Source organism: Mustelus asterias, chromosome 19, assembly GCF_964213995.1.
Source record: "Mustelus asterias chromosome 19, sMusAst1.hap1.1, whole genome shotgun sequence".
Classification (NCBI taxonomy): Eukaryota; Metazoa; Chordata; class Chondrichthyes; order Carcharhiniformes; family Triakidae; genus Mustelus; species Mustelus asterias.
Window position 1 is genome coordinate 40,953,339 of NC_135819.1, and position 13,621 is coordinate 40,966,959.

The following is a 13,621-nucleotide window of genomic DNA, read 5'->3' on the forward strand; positions in this document are numbered from 1 at the left end:
GAGCAGATCCTGTGTATTCGGAGGGCTTGTCCGTAGGGGATGGCTTCTTTAACGTGTTTAGGGTGGAAACTGGAGAAGTGGAGCATCGTGAGGTTATCCGTGGGCTTGCAGTACAGTAAGGTGCCACGGATAACCTCACGAACTTCCACCCACAGAGACTCCATAGACAATCCCTCCACAGCTTCCACCTTCTCTACAGCTGTGACACTATCCCTGATCAGCAGTGCCACTCCCCCCCCCCTCTTTTGCCTCCCTCTCTGTCCTAAGATAAGATAGATAAGAACAGAAGCACCCAGTATCTCAATGGCAGAGAGTTTTTGGAAGAAGTGGTCTATTTAGCCATGTCAAAAGCTGCTGACAGGTTGAGAAGCCCCAGCAGATCAGTACACATTGCTGTTTGTACAGTCTTGTTGAGCATAATTTGACAGTTGCATTTTCCACATAGCAACATCACCGACATTTTCAAAGGGTGTCCCAGCGACTTTGGAATTTCCTGGTTATCATGAAATACACCAGATAAATCCAGGTTTTTTCTTTTCAAGTCTTGCGTTCTAGGTCCTTGTTCTAGTGCTCAGTGCATCACGCAGTGGACAGCCCTGCTGACTCACTCACTACCCCCTCCTGAGTGGGTGGGGCAGATTAGTCCTCACCACCTATGAATTAATCTGTCAGAACAAATTGCACTCCCACTTGTCGAATCCACTGAGCAGTTCAGTTCAATCAGCTGAATGCCAAAGCAGCAAGTTTTATATTGGGCGAATGGTCCAATCTGCCCAGTGAATGTGATTGTATCTGTGCTGGTGTTTGCTTGAGTAAGATGTCATGTTGCAGTTAGTGAGGAAGTGGCAGCAGTTCGAACAGGTCATCTCCCTAGTGGGAGTGCCTGGCTTGATTAACATCACGGCCAGACTCTTCCTGCAAGGGGTCTCTGTCATATGAAAGATGGAAGGGTTTGATTCGCTGTGTGCACAGTCTCAATCCCACCTTGAAGAAATAGGTGCCTATTTTGAGAAAACATAAAGCTGGTATCACCTCTCGATAAACTCGTCTTGAGAATTTACCAACCTTCTCTTGCCATCTTGCCATTAATGTCTGCCTTAGGACCTCCTCTCTGTCTATCCAAGATTTATGGTGCCTTCTGTTCATGTGTCCTCGAGGTATTAAAAAATACCGTTCATCCCCAATTGTATTTCTGACGTGGTTCTCTTCCTTTGCAGGAGAAGAAGGAAAGAAAGAAAGTTGCATTTTCAAAAAGCACTTTTCATGACCATCCGGCTTCTCAACGCCAGTGAGGTACTTTTTGAAGTGTAGTCACCATTGGAAAGTAAGAAGCAAACAATATGGGAAGGTTAAAGGTAAAGGGGGGGCGACCTGACCAGAATTTGACTATGTGTCGGTTCCGGCGTGACCAAGGAGTGAATCGCACCAACAGCGCCACCATGGTTTCAGACTGAATCTTGGGCCTCGTTGACAAAAGTTTTTATGGCCACAAGAATCACGCCACTCCCGTGGCAGCTTCCCTCTGATTCACCCGTCACAGCTCAATTTAATACGCCAATCACTGGGGAGCTGTATATTAATGGATCCCCGGCACTTGTATCAAAGCAATTGCAAGGAATGGCAACCAGGAAGCACACACCACGATTCCCGGAGGCAGCCCTCACCAGACTGCTGGATGGAGCACAGCAGAGGTGGGATACACTCTATCTCCACTCCAGGAGAAGATACACTTTCCCTATCTGTGTCATTAAGGGCAAACTGAACCACAACAAGCATTGCACTTAGCCTGAGTATCCCGAACTGACTTCCTCCAGTAAGTCCTATTTTGGCGACTCCTTTGTTCCTTAAATCTCTAAAAGTCCCATCTCAGAGAAACAGTCCTCATCAGCATCCTGCTTGGTTGCTAACATAAAATAGCACTTTCCTCTGATCTTCACAGCAGTGACTGTTTCTCCTATTTCTCTCTCTCTTTCTCTCTTGCATGCCTCTGTCCTTCTGTGTTTCACAAAGTATCTGTCCCAGGTATGAAATCTATCACTTGATTTTCAAGAGGTTCCGGTTACAGATCACATGGGTCTGTCTCTGAGTAGCATTAGTATAATAACCATTATCCTCTCTATTTCACGTTAAATTAATGAAGACAGTTTAAACATAAGTGTTGTATAAAGTTCAACATTTGTAACAATAACTGGCCCGTTTGATTAGGAGTCAATTTTTACTGTTTCTGAAGATATCCAAGCTAAACCATTGACTTGTTAATTCTCTTTTGATAAGCTTCAAGTCAATTGCAGTAAAGGCAAATATTAGAGTTCATGAGCAAGGATATGTATTTAGTTGTTTAGCAAAGGAACCTCAGAGCTGATTGAAATTGAGGTGGCATTTCACAAATCATTTGTCATCACTCCATGTTGGTTCTCCTCGGGGGAGTAACAGTTCTGTAAAAATATAACAAAATAGGATGTAAGTGCAAAGGATATTGCCCAGTGGCAGCTTCTGCACTTGGCTACTGTCCTCTGATGTTCCGCACTAATCACTTCCAGCAGAGGTTGTAGTTTGTTGCAGTATCCTTGAGTCTTTCTATAAATGAGGACAAAAAGCAGAAAGATCCCCGCAAAACAAAAATGGTCCAACCTTGTGACCAGCGATGCAGAACACAGGATGGATTCAGATGAGGAATTTGACCTCGTTCTTTCAGAAGATCAAACATACCACCCTCCCATTGTAACTTCCAGCCATGTTTAGAATCAGTCCAATACGCTGGCTGTCAATCACACCATTTGAAATGCTGATTACTCTTTGTGTAAGGGAAATACTTCTTGATATCTGTCCTAAACTTTCCTTTCCCTTCCCATTTTCAATCAGTGTGCATTTTTTTATTCATTCATGGGATGTGGGCATCACTGGCTGGCCAGCATTTATTGCCCATCCCTAGTTGCCCTTGTTCAAAGGGCAGTTGAGAGTCAACCACATTGCTGTGGCTCTGGAGTCACATGTAAGCCAGACCGGGCAAGGACGGCAGATTTCCTTCCCTAAAGGACATTAGTGAATCAGATGGACTTTTGCGACAATCGACAATGGTTTCATGGTCAACAGTAGATTCTTAATTCCAGATATTTTTTATTGAATTCAAATTCCACCATCTGCCGTGGGATTCGAACCCAGGTCCCCTGAACATTAGCTGAGTTTCTGGATTAATAATCTAGTGATAATACCATGAGGCCATCACCTCCCCTGTGTGCATTTGTCCTGCTGACCTGATGTATCCAAAAGAATTGCTTAGTTTCATTCTCTAGCCTGTCCGGTGTCTTGCATATTCTCTCTATAAACGTGAATAATTATCCTGCATTGCAATGGTACCAATGTACAAGAGGTTTTTTTTAGCCTGAGACACAAATTCATAGGTGGCATTACTCAGATTTCTGCCAGTTAAATCAGCCGTTGCGCCCGTTTCAGACGCAGTCCCGATCGCAGCCATTTTTGGGCCTTGGTAATTGGGGAACCGGTGCGGAGGCGGGTGTGGATCGCGCTACTCGCCTCACGCCCGACTTTACCAAGTTTTCGCACCCGAAAACGGGCGCAACGCGATGGTAAAATCGGGCCCATTGTCTCTACTTATGAAGCCAAATGTCCAACATGGTTTGCTAGCCACTCTCTCAATATGAATTCTCACAACACCAGCTGAAAGTCCAACAGGTTTATTTGGGATCACGAGCTTTCATATGTCACGAGTGTCCATATGTCATGCCACCTTCAAAGACTCTGCACACGAACTCACAGCTCCGACTGCCCCAGACTCTTTAGAACTGTGGCATTACGTCTAGACTGCATCTCACTATTCCTTCTGCCAAAATGCACCCCCTCACATTTGACTGTATTAAGTTCCATCTGCCACTTGACTGCCCATCTGCTAACCAATCTAAATCGTGCTGCAGTAGTTTGGTATCAAACTCACTGTTTGCCACACCTCCAAGATCAGAAATTTCACTCGTTATTCCAGCATATCCAAAGTTGTTCACAAATGTCCACAAAGGTCCTTGCACTGAACCTTGGGGAACTGCACTGCCTACCATCCTCCAGGCTGAAAAACAACAATTTACCACAACTCGCTGCTTTTGTCATTTTTTTTATTCCAGCTATCCCAATTCTGAGAGCCTTAATGTTGTTCACCAGCCTTTTACTCAGCACGTTGTCAAGTGTTTTTGCTTAAAATCCTTTTGCACAACACCTACTGAATTCCCTTCATCAACCTTCCCTACTACTTCCCCAAATCAGTCAATGAGATTCGTCAAACGCAACCTGGATTTTACAAATACGTGCTGGCTCTCCTTAATTAACTCAAACATTTGCTCGTACATGTTGGTTTATTCTCTTTTAAAAAATGCTCCTTTATTCACTCTATATTACATGATATGCTTCCAGGTAAGTACATCTCTCTCGTAAAGACTATTCCATCACAACTTCTTCGTCTCTTGCCATTGATGTCACTATTATACATCACGATCTCATTAACATAATTTAACCCATTATTCTACAGATAGATTTAAGTGGATGCTTGATAAGCATATGAAGAAAGGAGCTTATGCTGATAACGTTAGATGAGTAAGGATGGGATCAGATCTAAGTTCTGCCGTCGTGCCACATCCAGTTGTGAATAGTGGTGGACAATTAGGCACCTCGCTGAAGGAGAAGGCTGCATAAATATCGCTGTCCTTAATGATGGGAGAGCCCAGCACATCTATGCAGAAGATAAGGTTAAAGCACTTGCTACAATCTTCAGCTATAAGTGCTGAGTGGATGATCCATCTTGGCCTCTTCCGAAGGTCCCCAGCATCACAGATATCAATCTTCAGCCAATTTGACTCACTCCACGTGATATTAAGAAACTGCTGAAGGCACTTGACACTGCAAAGGCTATGGGTCCTGACAGCATTCCAGCTTCAGAACTAACCACACCACCAGCCAAGTTGTTCCATTGTAGTTATAACACTGCATCTACCTGGCAATGTGGAAAACTTTCCAGATATGTCCTGAGGAAAAAAAAGTACAAAAAGCAGGAGAAATGCAACCCAGCCATTTACGAGCTCATCTTCTACTCTCCATCATAAGCAAAGTGTTGGAAGGTATCGTCGACAAATGGAAAGAAAGCTGGAAGAGCTGGAAAGTAGGCTTAGCCAGCACATGCATGATGGGCCAAATGGCCTCCTTCTGTGCTATGCATTTCTGTTACTCCGATTCTCCTCCCTGCGCCATGGGATCTTTACATCCATCTGAGAGGACAATTGGGGTCTCACTTTAATGTCTTATCAGAAAGCCAACACAATGCATGTGACTAAAAATCCATACCTTTTTTAAAAATTGCCAATAATGACCAAGTCTGCAAACCATAGCATCTAATTGTAGAGGTGGTGTGGCTAAGCTTACTGACCATGGCAAAAAACCCAAAAGTATTTTTGTGATCAATGTGCACTGGTTAGGACTTAGATCAGAAGCAAACTTTGGAACCTCTGACCTTTCTGAGCATTTCCACTGGTGTAATGCTATGCACCCAACAAGCAAGCATAGGCTCCTCTTGAGAGCATAGGCTCCTCTCGAGAGCATAGGCTCCTCTCGAGAGCATAGCCAGCAGTCTAAAATCTATAATTAGAAACAATTTGCCCTTTCCCTTAATTTTAAAGATAATTCTTTGTCCTTGCCTGATATCTGAAATCACTATGTCCCAAACGGCACCAGCTGATGAGATCTTCTCTGAAGCATTGTTGGTGAACTGATGAACTAACACAAGCCATTAAATTCAGTCCGCCCAGGGCAAACTAGCATGAAACAGCAACGGACAAGAATATTTCAACCAAGCATTAGATAGCTCAGCTTTTAAACGAGGGAAACTATTTCAACTTAAACGCTACATTTTACTCCTTCATTTCATTGCAATTCAGACAAAAAGATGTTTAATGTAAATATTTCACACATTTGGCACTGGTAGCTTTACCTTGTCTGCCATGGCGGGCGACAATGGAATATTCATGCCAATGTAAAACCGATTTTTGGAGCCCTGCTGAATTCTACGTCTCCTTCCACCACCCCAGCCATTGAACCCACTGATGGGAGCATAAGAGAGTTCCATGAATTGACTTAGGGTTGATAGAAAGGGTTGGCCTTTGTGAGATAGTTCATAAGTTCATAAAATATAGGAGCAGAATTAGGCCATTCGGCCCATCGAGTCTGTGCTACCATTCGATCATAACTGATATGCTCCTCATCCCCATTTGCCTGCCTTGACCCCATAACCCTTCAACCTGTTACCAATTAAAAATCTGTCCCTCCTTAAATTTACTCACTGTCCCAACATCTACCACACTTTGGGGTGGCGAATTCCACAGATTCGCAATCCTTTGGGAGAAGTAGTTTCTCCTCAACTCTGTTTTAAATTTGATACCCCTTATCCTAAGACTATGGCCTCTCATCTTAGAATGCCCCACAAGGGGAAGCATCCGCTCCACGTCTACTTTATCCATACCTTTTATCACCTTGTATACCTCAATTTGATCTCCCCTCATTTTTCTAAATTCCAGAGAGTATAGGCCTAAACTGTACAATCTCTCAATGGACAATGTTGAGGACTGCCGTGCTATGAAAGCGAGACTTTGGCACATCCTCTGAGTGACTGAAATCTCTGAAAGGAAGAAGTTGTCACTAACTGCTGTGTCAATACCAACTGAGCCACGTCCCTCCCAAATGCCAAGGCAATGCAAGACGTTGACTTGGCAGGCTTCTGACCAATACAGGGTCATTTTTATAAATCATCAAATAATGGTCTTGCTGAGAAAAAGGTGAATAAAATTCACAGCTTTGGGTGCATGTTGTTGAGTAACAGTCATTGTGTCCTGATTGCCGATGGCTTTTGGGGCTCAGTAGGAAAATGAGGCCTCGGCATTATTCATCTATAAGAGCTGGTGTTTGGAGAGATGGCGCTGTCCAGATGTTACTCCCTCTTGAGACAGTTAAATGCAAATCATTTTTCCTGTTAACAGCACCTTGCTAAGCTGCTGTCACACTGACAAGAATGCATCCATTACGCAATGGCATTTTAGCCACTTTAAGGATGCCATGCCCATTGACTTGTTGATGCCATGGTTGAGAGGACTACACTAAGATTAGTTGCTTAAAGAGATGTACCAGTGAAGTGCTGATCAAATCCCACAGTGGCCACATGTTCCCTAACTACTGTGCCATTCCAAGGATGATGCCATTGTTAGGGTTGAAGGTGAGTTATGCTGCCTCTGTCATCACTGTGAGATTTATAACCTTTCTTGATGTGTTTAATGCTGAAAATGAAGGTTTGGTTGTTCGGGCATCCTGTGTCTGGTTTGCCCAGTTGAAAGGCTTCATTGTAAGGTATTTCTGCCTAATGTAACTAATTGTGCTGTGCTTTAAGCTAATTTGGCCACATCAGCAGTCAGAATTCTGGGCTCAGCCCTGACATTTAGCTGCATTCTCTGAAAGTACAATGTAAGGTAAACAGAAGCTTTCTCATGGCCACAGAAGCAAGTTGTTGATGCAGCTGGAGACTACTTGTACACAACTTGTAATAATATAAGAATTCAGTTATATTGTAGACACAGATTGATGTTTAATTAGTTTGATCCAGACTGTTTTGAGTTGTTCAATCCAGCGCTGGTTTTTGGCTGCTTTCTCTCCCTCTCTCCCTCTTAATTAATCCTTATTTTGCTTTCTGTAAAATGCTTATAAAAGACATTTAAATAAAGGCGTATTTACTTTGGACTAGTCGTGCTCGAGTTTATTCTGAAGAAGTAAACAGACCCTTCAGTTGTGTCCAGCAGAACGAAGCCTGAAGAGAACTTAGATCATGAAGACACATTCCTCATGAAATTTTGTAGCAATGAGGTTGTCACGGGCGTGTTTGCTGTGTTGTGCCCGTGCAATGGTTTCCTCATGTAGCTCATCTGAATTGTGTCCCTCTTCAGATTCATCCCATTCCAAGTCCTCCTGGTTCAAGGAGACATCTAGATCCCCCATGTCTCCCTCTGGCAACATACCCCCGCTTTGCAGCACTCAGTTTTGTAAGGGTGTGGCAAACAACAATGATGTGGAACATTCTCTGTAGTGAGTTGATTGGTTCAAACATTGGAAATGCACCTTTGAGAGGCCAATAGTCTGCTCTATTGAGGACCTTGTGGCTGAATGTGTAACATTGTATCTCTCCTCAGATGCACACTGTGGAAGCTGCAGGGATGTCATTAGGCGGGGGATGTCTTCGGTGGGGGGGGGAGGGTATCCCTTTATCACTGAGGAGCTAACTCTCTAAGTACCAGCTCCTTTAAATATCTATGGCACCTGGGGGTGACTCAAAATGTACGAGTCCTGTGAGCTCCCTAGGTATCCCACACACACATGCATGGATCTGCTTTCTGTCATCCCAAATTAGCTGAATGTTCAGAGAGTGAAATGCTTTTCTGTTAATGAATCTCACAGGCTGCTGCCACATGTGTTCAGTCAACAGTGTCCTGCACTAGTGGGAAGCCTTCGATCTTAGTGAATTTTAAAAATTCATTTGTGTGACATGGGTGTCGCTGGCCCTTGACTTTGAGCGATTGATACAACTGTGTGGCTTACTAGGCCATTTGAGAGTTGAGAGTCAACCACATTGCTATGGCTCTGGAGTCACTTATAGGCCAGACCAGATAAAGACAACAGATTTCCTTCCCTAAAGGACATTAGTGAATCCTACAGCATTAGCAGCCTGGCTTGCTTCATCCATGTGCATCTGCATCACGCAATGGTGAGATTTACTGAAAAGGTCATCTGTCATCTCCGTTATGTCACCGATTGTGAGACTCCACAAACGTCCCAAGGGGAGTCTTGGAAAATTCTGCTCGCAAAAGTATTCAGTGCGGTGGTAAATTTCAATTGGCATTATTGGATGCCCTCCAAACCCATGAGGCGTCAGTTGAGCAACGCGTCCTTAGACAAGAAAAGGCACCTGCGGCACTGTCCTTGGCTCATCTACCTGCTTATTTTAATTTGTTCACGGGATGTGGGCATCACCGTCTGCATCTGTATTTATAGCCGATTCCTAATTGCTCTGAACTGAGTGGTTTGCTTGGCCATTTCAGAAAGCATTTGAGAGTCAACCACATTGCTGTGGCTCTGGAGTCACGTAGGCCAGGTAAGGATGGCAGATTACCTTTAACCAGATGGGTTTTTATGACAATTGACAATGATTCATGTTCATCATCCCAAAATGCCTCCTCCTTATGTTCAAATTTTCCATGGGCAGCATGGTGGCACAGTGGTTAGCACTGCTGTCTCACAGTGCAAGGGACCCGGGTTCAATTCCCGGCTTGGGTCACTGTGTGGAGTTTGCACATTCTCCCTATGTCTGTGTGGGTTTCCTCCGGGTGCTCTGGTTTCCTGCCACAATTAGATGGATTGGCCATGCTAAATTGTCCCTTAGTGTCAGGGGAACTAGCTTGGGCAAATGCATGGGGTTATGGGGACAGGGCCTGGGTGGGATGATGGTTGGTGCAGACTCGATGGGCCAAATGGTCTCCTTCTGCACTGTAGTATTCTATGTCCTCAGCCCTCGCTATTTGTGTAACCACCTCCAACCCTCCAAGAACTCTGTTTCACTACTCATTGACATTAAAGGTTTTTTTGTGAGCTACCATTTGTGACTGCGCCTTCCATTGTCCATGCCTTCCCCACTGAAAACCGCTTTACCTCCCTTCAAAGGTGCTACTTAAAAGATGCGAGGAGTGTCGCCCAGCTTAGTATCTCCTTAAGCAGCTCACCATCAGATTTTGCCTGATATTGCTCATGTGAAGCACTTAGGGATGTTTTACTCCTCCAAAGGCACTACATAAATCTAAGATCTTGTTGTTGATACCTCCAGCAGGTAATTCCCATCGAAAGCTACTTTCCTTTGCATCACTCAAGGGCTAAGCTGGGATCATTCACACAATAATTCTGTTCTTATTTTCAACATGTAACTGGCAATATTGATTATATTCTCAAGTTAAAATTGAAAGCATTTACGCTTTGTTCAGTGTAAGGTTTGGTGAATGAATGAAAGCAGTGACTAGCACACTCTGAATAGGGAGAGCTTTACGAGACACAAAGGGGAAAAACAAATACGTTAACTGATTTATCAACTTAATCACTTGTAATTGTAGAAAACACTTTAACCTCTTGAGCTGCTCCCAGCGCTGTTTGCAAAGTCCTCACTTATATCTTCAATTCTTTGCCAACAATAGAAAGGGAACAAAGGATGCCAGTATACTAATGAAAGTGGAATATTAAACCACATACATAATACAAACGGGTGTGGAAAGGAACAAGTCGAACCTTGGAAATCTGCAGAGGAAAGTGATACAGCTTATTCCTTTTTTTTCTCCATTGTCATAAATGTTTAATTCTGTTTCCAAAAGTGTTTAAAAATGCATGGGTTCATAATGTGCAATGTATAATATATACATATCATGTGCACTTTTATTTGAATAGCCCAGTATTTCTTAATTCTAGTGGGCAGCAGCAAACTGAAAGTCAACACAAACTAGCTGCTGTACTAATATGGGTCCTTTGCCCATTGCAACGTTTGGGTCAAAAGCAAACTAACCCTATCCAGGCCAGGAACCGTACATATATTTACTTTGCACTTTGAGCTGTTGGTGCACAGACGGATGAAGCAGGAGTGCCTATCAGGAATCCAGACTGCCAAACTATTTTGTGCTGGATTACATGCTCAAGTCCCAGGAGCGCGATTTGAACCCAAAACGGTAAGAGGTCTATGAGTTGGACCTGGTAGAATACGAGCTCCCTGATTGAGACAGTCAATGCCCTCCAATCCGGGAGCCCTGCAGAGGTATATAATGTGCAGTGTCGGGGTTACCGGCACTCAGGGTGTAGAACATAAGATGTAGGAGCAAAATTAGGCCATTCGGTCCATCAAGTCTGTTCCGCCATTCAATCATGGCTGATATGATTCTGATCGCCATTCTCCTGCCTTCTCTCTTGATCTCCTGATTGACCAAGAACCTATCTCTTTCTGAATATTCTGTACTGGGAAGTATCTGTCTGAGTATTACTAACTATTGTAAATAAATCAGGATTTGGTGAAGGGACACCGGCCTCTGGGGAGTGGCAACCAAGTGAAGCACGTATCCGAAGGAACCTGCTCACAACCATTGACCTAAGTTGGGGTAAACCATTCTTATGCATCATGCATTTATTTGGAAGATTAGACTTGTTCAACCTTGTCATATCACCCATGGTGGAAGGAGCAGTCCAAACATTAAAAGCAGGTTTAAGGATATAGCCCACAGCCTCCTTGGACACCAACTGTAATCCTCTTCAATTACAGGACCACCCCACCCATGCAACTACTGAAATAGCCCCAGCCGAGTTGCTCATAGGCAGATAATTCCGCACCAGGGTTAGCCTGATCTTCCCGAACCTGGGGAGGGAAGGCAGGGAGGGCTGAGCCCCCAACAACACCAGCCCGGAGAGATACCTAAAGGCAGGCGATTGGGTGGGAGATACCATCCCATGAAATCACCTTGTCCATTTAAAAGCCGTTAAACCCCACGCTGTGCTGGAACAATCTATACCCTGCACATCGAGAACCTCGGAAGAAATTGCAGAATGCTCCGGCTCCCACTCTCCATCTCCAGCCTATGGAACTTTGGAGTCTGAAATAGACACGGTGGACTTAACCGTGTCAATTCCCTTGTCGCCCAATGAGGAGAGTGAACCCATGCCTCGACACTCAAGGTGAAAGAGGTGAGCTCCAGTCTGCTATACCTGGAGCAGAGGTGGAGGAACCGGACTCAGCGTTAAAACACCGCAAGAGGCTCGCAAAGCAAAGGACCCAATGAGGTTCCTGGGACCTAGAGGGGGCAGAATGTAATGACTGTAACGAGGTCCATGAGATGGACCTGTTAGAATATGAGTTCCCTATTGAGGCAATTAATGCTGTACAATTTAGGAGCCCTGCAGAGGTACATAATGTGGAGCGCCCAGCTTACCGGCACTCAGGGTGTATACTCTGCACTGGGAAATACCTGTCTGAGTATTGCTAACAATTACAAATGAATCTGGATTTGGTGAAGAGAGACCAGCCTCGTGGGAGTTTTCAAAAAACTCTTTACTCGGATCTCAGAATATTGGCACTGAGTCAAAGCAGGCATCTTAATTTAAATTAAATTCAAAGTTTCTGAATCTGGAGTTTTATTTTATTTTATAATTCAAGTCTAGTTGATTTCACTGATGCAAAAAGATACAAAAGTCTGAGATCACGTACCAACCAACTCAAGAACAGCTTCTTCTCTTGCTGCTGTTAGACTTTTGAATGGACCTACTTTGCATTAAGTTGATCTTTCTCTACACCCTAGCTATGACTGTAACACTACATTCTGCACTCTCTCCTTTCCTTCCCTATGAACAGTATGCTTTGTTTGTATAGCGCACAAGAAACAATACTTTTGACTGTATACTAATACATGTGACAATAATAAATCAAATCAAAATGAATGGGGTTTACTTTATTTAATTAAGGCCAGGTGAAATATAGTTAATACAATGGGCACATCTCAGATCATGGCTTGTTATTGTTGAAGGAATGTCAAGCTTCTGTTGTTGGGGCAAGCTGGGTATTGTTTAATTAACAGCAAGGCTTATATCCCAGGGTAGGCCCTGGAATGACACTGTGAAGCAATCCAATGCTTATTATGTTGTCTGTAATTACTCTCCAGGCAGAGATGTTAAGCTGCTTATATTAAATGACCTCCGCTAATGGAACATAAAGAAAACTCCAGACATTTGTCTGAAACATTTGCATATTAGTCGACCACAGTGAAACTCCACAACCTTAAAGTTGAACTATAACTTCACAAACCAACCACATGATGGCATTTTGATAAACTAAGCCAGATTTATGGAACCTTTTCACGTTTTTTTTGGGGGGGGGAGGTGGTTGCATTTCCTTCTCCCTCAAGGGCTCAATGAGCAAATTTCAGAAAGATAAGATTTTAGCACAACATTAGTTCCAAAACAAATTGTTGAGGTATTGAGGAAAGAAACAGTTGCGCAGCAAGGATGAAGCAATGTCATGTAGTAAAAGAATAATTAATAAGACAGGAGTGTGAGAGTCTGTCCAGCTCAGTCTGCGGGAGCTCACTCACACACCCTCACTCTCTGTGATTGGGTGTGTGTATATGATGGTGAGACTGAATGGGAAACCTGAGACTGGGATTAAGGCAGACACTCACACACACACACTCACTCACTTACACACACACTCACTCACTCACACTCACTCACTCACTCACACACACACGCTCACTCACTCACACACACACGCTCACTCACTTACACACACACACTCACTCACTTACACACACTCACTCACTCACTTACACACACTCACTCACTCACACACACACACTCACTCACACACACACACTCACTCACTCACACACACACACACACTCACTCACTCGCACGCACTCTCACACAAACACACTCACTCACAAACACACTCACTCACACACAAACACACACTCGCACGCACTCACTCACACACACTCACTCACTCACAAACACACTC